At 42.7% G+C, this 13,109-nt stretch overlaps 1 protein-coding gene across 1 annotated transcript in view; it reads left to right on the forward strand.

Annotated features, from left to right (window-relative positions):
- The first annotated feature begins 1,919 nt into the window (after positions 1–1,919).
- Positions 1,920–13,109, forward strand: part of AMER3 (APC membrane recruitment protein 3) — a 114,581-nt gene continuing 103,391 nt past the window's right edge. The window contains exon 1 of the mRNA XM_029077336.2: positions 1,920–2,079. The gene's annotated coding sequence lies outside the window, so the exon portion shown is untranslated. The remainder of the gene's footprint in view (positions 2,080–13,109) is intronic.

The following is a 13,109-nucleotide window of genomic DNA, read 5'->3' on the forward strand; positions in this document are numbered from 1 at the left end:
GGAACAGTGTAATTGCAATTACATTGCATTTGCACAATAAATAGCATTGAATGATTGACCATTGCCTTCCAGGGACTGTCTATTAAGTCCTGAAATACCTGAATGATGGGGCTTGCAAATTTATATTTAATCCTTATGTCTCAGTTTCTTCACCTGTAAAAGGGGGCTAACAGTACAGGTTTTAATGCATATAAAGATCCTCAGAGATATACTGAAGAAACAATCAATTAATGAATGATATTTATTGAGCATTTACTGCATGCAGAACACTGTACTAAGCACTTGGGACAGCATACAGAGTACAGTAGAGTTGGTAGACATGATAATTTATAAATTATATATTGCAAATTATTTATTTATGTTAATGTCTTTCTCCCCCTCTAGACTGTAAGCTCGTCATGGGCCGGGAATGTGCCTACCAACTCTGGTGTATTGTACTCTCCCAAGTGTTTCGCACAGTACTCTGCACACAGTAAGTGCTCAGTAGGTATCACTGATGATGATGATCCCTGCTCACAAAGAACTTATAGGCTATAAGGGAAGATAGGCTTTAAAATAAATTACAGCTAGGGGATATGGGAGAGTATAAGGATAGTCCATAGCGGTGTGGGGCTGGAAGTGAGGTGAATAGCAAGTGCATAAAGGGTACAAATTCAAGTACATAGACAAAGAGTAGGGAGTGTGAATAAAAGAGCTGACAATAGGAGAGGGCAGGGTGGGGAAATGATTGGTTAGTCAGGGAAACCCTCTTGGAGGAGATGTGATTTTAAAAGGGCTTGAAGGTGGGCTGTCAAATATGAAAAGGGAGGGAATACCAAGGCAGAGGATGTGGGCAAGGGGTTGGCGGTAAGTTCCTGAAGGAAGGGTTATAGATGATACCAAGGGTTTTACTTTTAGATTGGAGAAACTGCGGTCCATGAAATAGATCAGTAATTGGGAGTCAGGAGGCTGAATTCTCTCCCCAAATCAGCTGGGGCCTTGCTATGTCACTGTTGTACTTGTGATTTTTTTTTTAAATCAAAGAAAATGAAGATGGTAATACCTGTCTCTAGCTAATTTATGGGATGTATAGTGCTCTGCACATAGCAGGTGGTGGGAAGATGATCTCCTGATAGGTAACCAAATCTATGATTTAGTTGGTTTGATGTTTCTCTGTAATTTATATTTATATTGCAGTATTTTTCCATTTAGGTATTTAAATCTGGAGGGCAGGAACCATGTCCTGTTTCTGCATATACCCCAAACATTGTTCTGTTTTGTGTTTAACATAAAAAATACAATGTTTTGTGTAAAGTAGGCAGTCTTAATTACTGTTGGCTGATATTCTGTTTTTCCTTCTGAGTTTTCTTGTGAGGTCATATTATGTTCTGTGGTATTTGAAGCTGATATTTTGCTTGCTTGGCCAAGTGGGTGGTGAAATGGATCTTAAAGCGAGGAAATATTTATTCGAACTAACAAAAACATTCAAGGAGAAGAAAGGAAAACAAAGGAAAATCTTGGTAGCCTTTGTCTTTACTTTGGGAATAGAGTTCCTTGTTTCCTCGTGGATAAAAGCCGGCCTTTGAGATGTGGCACTTGTCATTTCATTACGGCTCTATTCAGCCAGGCTCTTTAAAGATTGCCGATTTAGTTCAGTCATCTGAATACACGTTGAACACTGATGCACTTTGCTAACATGGTGCTTGTCCTGTCGCCTGCTGACTGAACGGCAGAAGGCACGTTCTTCTTGTGGGTAAAAGGTAAATCTACAGAGAAGCCAGCATGCTGAATATGATTCCTCTATTTTCTCAGTTTTCTGTTGGTATTTACTTGGTCCCAAACAGATGGACGAGATAAGTTGAGATACAGCTGAGGTTGGAAAGCTACAAGGTGGTAGCAGAGGGGAGGGGCAGTGGGAAGAAGGAGGAGGGGAAGAGAAAGAAAAGGAGGAAGAGACAGGAGGAGGAGAACAACAACAGACACTCGCAGCTCCTTTAGGGTCTTATAAACCACCCAAGAAGCCTGTAGGTAAGAAGTTTCGACTCAGCACCAGGGCAACACTCGGAAGAAAGAGCATTTCCGCAGAATGTCTCGACAATGGTGAGTTGAGTCTTTTTTTATGGACTTGGTGCTAAGGAATTTCCTTTCATCCTTTCCTCTGCTGGGGCGTTCATCACCGAGACGATCATGGCATGGAGAACGATTTATTTCTCTTCTCGAAAGGCACCCTCTGTCCCCCAGCCGCATTCGCGGCCCCTCGCCTCTATTTCTCCATCCTCTTGGTTCTATCTGCAGGCTCATCTTGCAGCAAAGCCAGCTCCCAGGGCGTTTAACTCTTTGCTAGCTGGCACAACAGGCTGCTCTCACCCTCTCGGTTTACCTCTCCGGCACCGAAAGACAGATATTTAACCGGTTTCTCCCCCTCGGCCCGGAAAGTTGACCCCCTTCCTTGCCAGGGGGTTGCCCCCACCTCGAAAGCTTCAGCCCCGGGCTTCTCTCCTTCGGCCCCAAATATGCAGGGGGAAGTGGATCAGGCGGGGGAAACGAAGCAAGCCTTCCCACTTTAGGGATCCCTTCCCTCCTAAGGAATGCTTCCACCTCTCACATTCCTGAGCTCGGTTCTTCTCCCTCGGGCTCAGCCCCGGGAGGGGCAGGTGGGGATGTTTTGGGCGGGAGCTCTCCGGCGTGCTGAACGCCTCGCCCGCCTCTGCAGGCCACCTCATTCATCCATTCAATCGTATTTATTGAGCGCTTACTATGTGCAGAGCACTGTGCTAAGCGCTTGGAATGTACAATTTGGCAACAGAGACAATCCCTCCCCAACAACGGGCTCACAGTCTAAACGGGACGCTGAAAACAGAGAGGTCGATATTGCACCTGTGGAAGTGTGTATTGATTGATCTGTTTTTGCATTTATTGGATTTGTTGAGCGCTTGTTGTGGGCAAAGCACTGTACTAAGCGCTTGGGAGAGTACCATAGACTAGCCAACGCATCTCCTGCCCACGACCAGCTCACAGTCCAGAGGGGAAGAGTGTGTGCATGTGGGTGCATGTGTGTGCATGGGTGTGCATGGGTGTGCGTTTGTGTGCAGGGGCGCATCCCCCAGCCCACTGCTTGCTGAGTACCTGTCTGGGGTCCCCTGTGAACAGCCGCCCCCCCGGCCCACCGGGTTGCCGAGCTGTGGGTATCCAGGCCTGCAGGTCACTCCCGAACTCTGCGAGCCACGGGGAGAAACCTTCAACTGAACGGCCGTGGGCTCACTTAGGGACCAGGACCTTTCTCCAGTCCAGTGTCCATGAGACCTCGAGACAAATCCCTGTCTCGTCGTAGAAGGTTTTTCCCTCCAAGGGGAAGCCTTTCCCCCCCACCCTTCCTTCCCCCAAAAACAAAATCCCGGGGGATAAAGGATGGAGGAAGGAAGTCACAGATGCAGGTGTTTCAAGACATTACTAAAGCCTCTGTGACCACCGGCCACAATGAGGATGAGAATGCTTCAGAATGCTTCAGCCACAGTGAGGATGCTTCAGAACTTCAGCTTCTGTGCAGAACCATGGTTCTTTGCTCCCCCCCCCCCCCCGCACCAAAAACTATCTTTTGTTTTCAGTGTAAGGAAAAGCTATGTATATCTCATTATGAAAGAGAACAGCATATTTTAGTTCCTGCAGACTAGATGAACCACTAGCTAAGAGGGGATCTCATTGCTGAATTACCTATAACCTGCTTAGTATTCTCTTTTCTTTGAAGTTGTATCCCCCTTCCCTGAAACCAAAAAAACCAAAAACAAAGCAAAAGCAACGCAAAAAATAAAAGACCGAAATATGACTTAGTGTTTTAGTTAATGGATGGGAAGGTTTATGAGTTACTATTTAGACAGAGCTTTTGTTTGGAATTGGAATCCCCTCTCTGAGAAGATGGTAGGTTCTGCCTTATGCTCTCTGTTAAATCACTTCAGTTTTTTGAGGTTTTGTTGATGGTGTTCAGTGTCTATTTTTTTCTCAAAGGAACATTATATTTTAAAGAAAGAAAACCATAATTCATCGAGGAAAGTCTATATTGAAAACAGATTTGGTTGTATTTCTGTTGAGTGAATCAAGCTAATTTGCAGCTTTATTTCTACTAATCTTTTTCAGAATCTACATTGTACTCAATCAATTTGTCAATGCTTTTAAAGTAGTCAGGCTGAATGATAGGGTTTTGAAACCTCAGGATCTCTGAAATTCAGCAACCTTTGCTGCATAAAGTCTGGTGTTTACTGTCCCCACCTGACTTTATTTTCTTCGCTCAGTTTCCTGTGTGGTAGGTATGCCTACAGGGGTATTGCTATAGGATTTAGGTACAGGGGGATTAATGTAACATTTAAAGTATAACCATGATTAGTTCACAAATATTACTTCAACAACACTGTCAGTCAGTTGATCATATTTATTGAGACTTACTGTGTGCAGAGCATGGTACTAAGCACGAGGGAGAGTGCAGTTCAGTGATAAACAGGCACATTCCCTGCCTGCAAAAAGCTTACAGTCTATAGGGGGAAGATAAACATTAATATAAATAAATAATTATAATAATATAAATGTAATATTAACACTAGAGCTTTGATACGTTATATGATTCATTAATTTTCAAAACCCTGAAATAAGTACAGCAAACCTTATTTACCCTCACAAGTCAACCACAAGGTCTAGAGGGAACAAGTGCTAATTGTCCCTGTTACATTGATGAGGAAAAAGAGGCTCAGGTAAATAACACCTTTCACATATTAACACAATATCTTTAACTATAATCTCATTCATCACCCATAATCCCATTTTCCAGATGGAGACACTGAAGTGTAGAATGTGAAGAAACTTTTCTGTAGTTACATAGAAAGAGAGTGGAAGAACCAGAGATGGCCTCCTCTGCCTGCTACCCAGGGCTCAGAACAACAGATTAAGACTGCCCCTTGTTCATTGAAAGTTTGACACTAGTGAGCTGGGGGGACAATGGTGAGTGAGCTGGCCATTTCTGCTTGGGAGAATTTAACATTTGGGTGACACTAAGCCACAAGAAGCAGCACAGACCTGGGAATGAGAGGACCTGGGTTTTAATCTTGGCTCTACCACTTACCTATTGTGACTTTGGGCAAGTTATTTATCTTCTCTGTGTCTTAGTTCCCTCCTCTATAAAATGCAATTCAATAAATTTTCACCCTCCTATTTTGACTATGAACGCTGTGTGGGACAGGGACTTGTCCAAACTGATTATCTTATACCTACCCAAAGACTTAGTACAATGCTTGGCACATAATGAATGATTAATAAATACCACAGTTTTTATTGTTATTATTATTATTGTTAGTAGTAGTAGTATTACAGATTTGAATCTGTGGAATTAAGATCATTGTCATTTATTTAAGTCTTTAGAAATCTTTTCCTTTGCCCACTTTTTCCAACTCCAAAGATGGTGAGATGCTCCCCATAGTTCTCAAGAATTTATGATTGAGTAAGAAACATTTACAAATCGTATTATTTCTGAAGAGAGAAATGCTACCCTTCTGAAAAGAATTCCCTTCTCAGACCTTTTCAATATTAGTGCAGTGAACGAGGTGATATGAAGGGAAAGACAAATGGACAGATGGGCCGATGGATGATAGATTGATAATCTCTCTGTGAGGTCTTTGGTTTAAAAGGAATTTTTTTATTGCAAAAGGCAAATTGAACAGTTTATTTAAATATTCCTATGCTTCTAGAATATTTAGCAATTGGATTCCAAGGTGCATAGATCTAAATCATTTCACCTACCACAGGCAAATGTTTGCCCTTGACCTGGAAGGTGATCAACATTTCTCAGGTATGGTAGCAAAAAAGAAAAGTGAGTTTGGACTGAAGATTAATGGCATATTCCCTGCATTATAATACGCTTAGCTCAACATGGGTATTTAGGCTGAGTCAGTGGAATTTTCTCAGAATCTCAAGGCTAACCCATGGTGAAAAATAGCACAGCATTACAAATGATGTTAAAAGGCTCAGCGTGCTTGCTATTTTGCTATATTAAGAACCACTGCTGCCTGAATCTGTGTTTCTGCCAGAAGGGAGTTGGTACCATTAATCCACTTTTCCCTATAGAGGCTGACATCTGTATGGGACAAAACCACCAGCCATTAGAAAAAGAAGATTCCTCAGTAAATGGTTAGATTTTTTTTCCCAGAATTTCCAACTGCCATTTGTTGGACTTTTGATATTGATTGTGTAACAGGGAGCACATCCACACCTTCTGATTAATTGAGGAGTCTACTTGATTGACAGCCGCTTCCCAGGAGTTCACTCCTTGCAACCCTGCTGGCCTTCATGAAAGGGAGGGGGCTGGGGCTGGGAAAACCTGAAATACTACTCGCTGATGTCATGGACCTCAGAGGGATTATTATTATTACTGTTATTAACAATAACCATATTTATTGAGTGCTTACTGTGTGCAGAGCACTGTATTAAGCGCTTGGGAGAGAACAATATAACATCAAACACATTCCATGCCCAAAATGAGCTCACAGTCGAGAGGAGTTTAATATAAATAAATAAAATATAAGTAATATAAATAAATATAATATAAATAATAAATAAAATATAAGTAAATAAATAACAAAATATAAATAAATAAATTACAGAGATATACAATACATATATCTGTGTGTGTGTGCACATGTGTTTGTGCTGTGGGGAAGGGAAACAGTATTAATGAAAGACTAAGTATGAGCGGCGCTGAAGGGAGTTGGAGAAGAGAAGAGGAGGGCTCAGTCAGGGAAGGCTTTCTGGGGATTTGCCTTCAATAAGGCTTTGAAGTGGAGGAGAACAATGATCTCTCTGATGCGAGGAGGTAGGGCATTCCAGGCCAGAGGTAGGATGTGGGTGAGAGGTCGGTAACGAGATAGACAAGATCGAGGTACAGTGAGAAGGTTAGCACAAGGGGAGTGAAGTGTGAGGGCTGGGTTGTAGTAGGAGAGCTGTGAGGAGAGGTAGAAGGGGGCAAGGTGATTAAGTGCTTTAAAGCCAATGGTGAGGAGTTTTTGCTTGATGCAGAGGTGGATGAGCAACCACTGGAGTTTCTTGAGGAGTGGGGAAAAGTGGTCTGAACGTTTTTGAAGGAAAATGATTCCGGCAGCAGAATGGAGTATGGATTGGAGTGAAAAGAGACAGGAGGCAGGGAGGTCTGCAAGAAGGCAGATACAATAATCAAGACAGGATAAGATAAGTGCTTGCATTAGTGTGGTAGCAGTTTGGATGGAGAGGAAGGGGCAGATTTTGGCGATGTTGTGAAGGTAGAACTGACAGGATTTAATGATGGCTTGACTGTGTGGGTGGAACATCAGAGAGGAGTCAAGGATGATACCAAGGTTACGGGCTTGTGAGACTGGAAGGATGGTGGTGCCATCAACAGTGATGGGAAAGTGAGCAGGAGGACAGGGTTTGAGTGGGAAGATAGGAAGTTCAGTTTTAGCCATATTAACTTTGAGTTGATGGGAAGACATCCAAGAAGTGATATCTTGAAGTCAGGTGGAAATGCGAACCTGCAGTGAGGGAGAGAGATCAGGGATGGAGATGTAGATTTGGATGTCATCAATGTAGAGATGAAACCATGTGAATGAATGAGTTTTCCTAGGGAGTAGGTGTAGATGGAGAAAAGAAGGAGACCCAGAACCGAACCTTAAGGGACACCCACAGTTAGGGCATGGGAGGCCGAGGAGGAGCCTGCAAAAGAGGCAGAATGAATGGCCAGAGAGATAGGAGGAGAACCAAGAGAGGACAGTGTCAGTGAAGCCAAGGTTGGATAGTTTCCAGGAGCAGGGAGTGGTCGACAATGTCAGAGGCAGTTGAGAGGTTGAGGAGGATTAGGATGGAATAAAGTAGATTAGTAGGTACTGAATATGGTTCCACAAGCACAACCCTCATCTGTGCTATACCTTCCCCACAGATGTTAGTTTGGCTCTGTGTGGATCTGATTTAAAAAGGCTTAAATTTGGGTTAAATTTTTTTCTGTTGGAAAACTGTAGTTACCTTGGTTCAAGCTAAGCAAGTGTCTCGCTGTAGAAACAGCGATGCTCACTTATGTGTGTAGTAGTTGGAGAGGTGTGAGACTTTATGATGAGAAGATTGTTATGATCATTTTTATCTTTTTCAAATTGGTATTTTCTGTTCACTGGAAGCAATCACTTTCTTGTGCTTCATGTGGCTAATAGAAACCCAATGTGGGAATGCAGCCAAGACCGATCTTTCCCTCTCACAGTTGACAGAGGAATAACAATAATAATAATAGTAGTATTTGTTAAGTGCCTACTATGTTAAGCACTGGGGTAGATACTAGTCTGTCCCACATGGGGCTTTCAGTCTTAATCCCCATTTTAGAGATAGGGTAACTGCGGCTCAGAGAAGTGAATTGACTCACCCAAGTTCACACAGCAGACATGTGGCAGAGCCGCGATTAGTACCCAGGACCTATGATTCCCAGGCTATGCTCTTTCCACTAGGCCACGCTGTTTCTGTGGCCTACTGGAAAAAGAGTGTGATCCCTCCTTTAGTGGCTTCTGGCCACTCCCTCACATGTAGCCAACTTTTCCAAGGGATGGAGCTAAGCATGAGGGAGGGGTAAATAAAGGGAGCAAATCAGGGTGACACAGAAGGGAGGAAGAGAAGAGAAAAGGAAGGGTTAGTCGGGAAAAGACCTCCTGGGGGAGATTGCACCTTCAATTAAAGCTTTGAATGTGGGGAGAGTAATTGTCTGTGGGATATGAAGACAGAGGATATTTTAGGACAAAGGCAGGATGTGGGTGAGAGGTTGGTGGTGAGATGGACAAGATTGAGGTATTATTCCTGGGAATAGTCCTTCCAAATCTGTCCAGAGGTAGAAGTGACTGTCTGGTGATGCTGGACTGACCCTTGAAACAATCATCTTCACCTACATATGTTATGCCTTGTTGCAACTTACATTTTGTGACTTTGGTGTGCTTAGTTATGCCAAGGACAGTGTGTATCTTTATGCTGCTATTGTTCTTTTTTATTGTTTTTCATTCATTGTTTTCATTTTTACTGCTTTTTTTCAAAACTGGTCAAAATTTCCCAACTCTTACTAGGCTTCTCTATCATGCTCAGTGATATCTTATAAAATAAATAATAATAGCAATTATAACCATGGCATTTGTCAATCACTATGTGCCAAGCTCTGTACTAAGTCCTGAGGTAGATACAAGATAATCACCTCAGTTACAATCTCTGCCCAACATGAGACTCCCCGTAGGCGAGAGCCAGGTGATATCTTCAGCTGTTGAAGTATGAAAGTTATTCATACTGACATGCCAACATATAGAATGCATATACAATACATGATGCTGGTAACAGGGGTACTGGAAGGGGAGATTGCGGATGGCTCATTACAACTGCAGCCAAAACAATTAAAGTGCCTGCTCAGCTGGCAGCAGGACAACACCCACTATGGGCTTTAAGCCCTAACAATTCTGATGTATTATACTTTTCCAAGTGCTTAATGCAGTGCTCTGCATGCGGTAAGTGCTCAATGAATACACCGATTGATCGACTGATGGCTCAGGCCATTGGTGCCTGAGCCAGGGTTAACCTCAAATGGTGAGGGATAGAAAAGGTGGATTGCTGTATCTTTAAGGTCCCAAGGTGCAAATAGGCAAGGGATTCTCATTGAGAAACTCCAACCTGTGGGTAAATAATAATAATGATGATGATAGTATTTGTTAAACACTTACTATGTGCCAAGAACTATTTTTAGTACTGGGGTAAATATAAGGTAATCAGGTTGGACACAGTCCCTGTCCTACATGAGGCTAACAGTTTTAATCCCCATTTTACAGGTGAGGTAATTGAGTCAACTGAGGTAACTGAGAAGTTGAGTGTTTTACCCAAGGTCACACAGCAGACATATGGCAGAGCCGGGATTACAATCCAGGTTTTACTGACTCCAAGGGCATGCTCTTTCCACTAGAGCAAGAAGCACTGTCCGAGGACCTGGGTTCTAATCCATGCTCTGCCACTGGTCTGCTGTGAGAACTTGGGCAAATCTCTTAACTTCTATGTTCCTTAGTTTCCTCCTACCTGGACTGTGGAGCCTGGGACTGTGGAACAGGGACTGTGTCCAAACTGATAACCTTATATGTACCTCAGCGCTAAGTAATTTTATGGACTTTTTGGTGGGATCTTACTGTGTAAATGGAAAGGAGGAGAAGGATAAGCTGAGGGGGACAGTGCAGGTTCTGAGTGGTAGGTGGGGGTAATAATAATTAATAATGGCCAGATGGCATATTTGAAGTAGTGAGTTGTGCTTGCAGCCTGGGATTGTCAATCAATCAATCAATGGCATTTACTGAGTGAATACTGGGTGCTTTTTTATGGTTTTTGTTAAGCACTTACTATGTACCAGGCACCGTACTAAGCACTGGATAGGCACAAGGTAGTCAGGTTGGACATAGTTCATGTCCCACAAGGGGCTCACAGTCTTAATCCCCATTTTCCAGGTGAGGTACCTGAGGTACAGAGAAGTTAAGTGACTTGCCCAAATTCACATAGCAGGCAAGTGGCAGATCTGGGATTAGAACCCAGATCCTTCTGTCTCCCGGGCCCGTGCTTTATCTACTAGACTATGCTGCTTCTCAAGGGCTTGGGAAAATACCACAGAGTTGGTAGACATGATATTTGTCCACAAAGAGCTTCCAGTCTACAAGGGAACAGGTTGTCAGCTCTGTAAAGGCCATCAGAAGTCACTGACTGTCCACAAAATGTGTGTTCTCTAGGAATTTTTGGAGTGAAAGTTCTTTCATGATTTCTCAAGGAGGCCTACCTCACTAATTCCTCATCTCCCCATCATATTTTATGCCCTCGGGTGTCATCTATTTACTTGAGCCGTCATCTTCTAAACATTTAGGTTCCCTTTTCTCTTCTCTCCACCCAGCCCAAAGTATTTATTTATGTATCTTTAAACTTTGTTGCTTCCCCTACATGTAATTAATTTTAGTGTCTGTCTTTTCTGCTATATTGTAAGGTCCTTGAAGGCAGAGATGGTATTTGCTAACTCTACTGTACTTTCTCTCAAGGGTTTAGTATAGGGCTCTTCAAAGAGTGAGCTCTTGATAAAGTCTATTGATTGATTTAAGTGGATGCTTTAATGTTACTACTACTACTCAATAATTAAAATGATATTTGTTAAGCACTTAGCAAATCAGACACAGCCCCTGTCCCAAATGGGACTCAGAGTCCAAGAGGAGTGGCGAACAGGTATTTCTTTTCCCTCTCTTTATAGATGAGGACCTAAGGCTCAAAGAGGTTAAGTAACTCGCCTAAAGTCACACAGCAGGTGGGTGGCAGAGCCAGATTTAAACCTAGGTCTTCTGACTCCCAGGTCTGCATTCTTTTCACTAGGCCATGCTGCTTCTCTAGGCTAAACTTCTAGAACATCAGAGATGACTAAACAGTTGCACTTATTCTGACCAGGAATAACCATTTTTTTTTTAATCAATTTAAGCCCACCTTCTGCACGTACATGTTCAGGCATGTCTTTGGAAAAGTTGGGAAATTTATTGGTGGGAAATTAGGTTGCAGAGGACAGATTGGCAGAGAAGGGGAAAGGGAAAGGATTTGAGAGACAGTTCTGTCTGATTGTTGAGAGAAGGAGGGCAGTTAAGGTTTCAGGGGATGATGCTTCCAATTCTGGGAGGCCTGGTAAATAATAGCCCAGGGATTATTGGGACATTCAAACAATCAATCAATCAACTGCATTTATAGAGTATGTATTATGTTGGCTGCACTTTACTAAATGCTTGGGAAAGTACAATATAATGGAATTAGTAGATATGTTCCCTGCACACCATGAATTTACAGTCTAGAGGGAAAATCAGATATTAATATAAATGAATACATTTTTTATATGTACATAAGTGCTGTGGAGCTGAGAGGGGTATGAATAAAGGGGGCAAATCCATGCACAAAGGTGATGCTGAAGGGAGTGGGAGAAGAGGAAATGAGGGCTTAGTTGGGGAAGGCCTCTTGGAGATGTGCTGTTAATAAGGTTTTGAAGATAGGGTGAGTGATCGTCTGTCCAATAAGAAGAGGGATGGAATTCTGGGCCAGAAGCATCATGTGGTTGAGAAGTCAGTGGCAAGATAGGTGAGATTGAGGTACACTGAGTAGGTCAGCAGTAGAGGAGCAAAGTTTGTGGTCTGGGTTTTAGTAGGAAATCAGAGAGGTGAGGTAGGAGGGGGCAAGGTGATTGAGTGGTTTAAGCTGATGGTAAGGAGTTCCTGTTTGATGTGGAGGTGGATGAGCAACCACTGAAGGTTCTTTAGTGGTGGAGAAACAGGGACTGAACAGGTTTGTATAAAATGATCCAGGCAGCAGAGTGAAGCATGGACTGGAGTGGGGAGAGCCAGGGACAGTACTACCCTGGCACTCTTACTAGTTTCTTCCCAAGTTAACCTACTGTTTTTAACCAATAAGCTTTTTGTTTCTGTTTCTGTTGTGGGATAGTTGCAAGATAATCACATTCCCACATGGGGCTCACAGTCTTCGTTGGAGGGAGAATGCGTTTTTAATCCCAATTTTACAAAGAAAATTAAAATGATTTGCCAAATTGAGGCAAAGAGAATTGAAATGACTTGCCCAAGGCCACACAGCAAGCAATTGGCAGAGGTGGGATTAGAATCCAGGTCCCCTGCCTCCCAGGTCCACTTTTTTCCACTAGACCACATCATTTCTCTACCTAAGCAGCACTTCTTTCCTCAAATTAATTCTGTTGAGTTAAGGAGGAAAAAAAAAACCCTCCCCTGACTTGGTCTCAAGTCATGAGCTATATAGAAAATAGAACAATCCTGCACTCCATGAGAGCAATTGTAATTGTCTCCCAGGAACAGACTGTAAAATTTAACAACCTTTGGTCAACAGCAGATGACAGCCAACTCTGGTGTCAGGAAACCCTCATCCTTTGATGGGACAATTTTAGAAACAGGATACCACCTGGGAAATAGGTGTCTTATTTGGCTTCCTAGCTAACACTCGTTAGAAACATCAATAATTTAATTAAAAACAAATGGACCAGAAATGTGCTTCAGAACTCTAACATGCTCCGATGGAATAAAAATGAAATA

This window comes from Ornithorhynchus anatinus, chromosome 1 (genome assembly GCF_004115215.2).
Source record: "Ornithorhynchus anatinus isolate Pmale09 chromosome 1, mOrnAna1.pri.v4, whole genome shotgun sequence".
NCBI lineage: Eukaryota > Metazoa > Chordata > Mammalia > Monotremata > Ornithorhynchidae > Ornithorhynchus > Ornithorhynchus anatinus.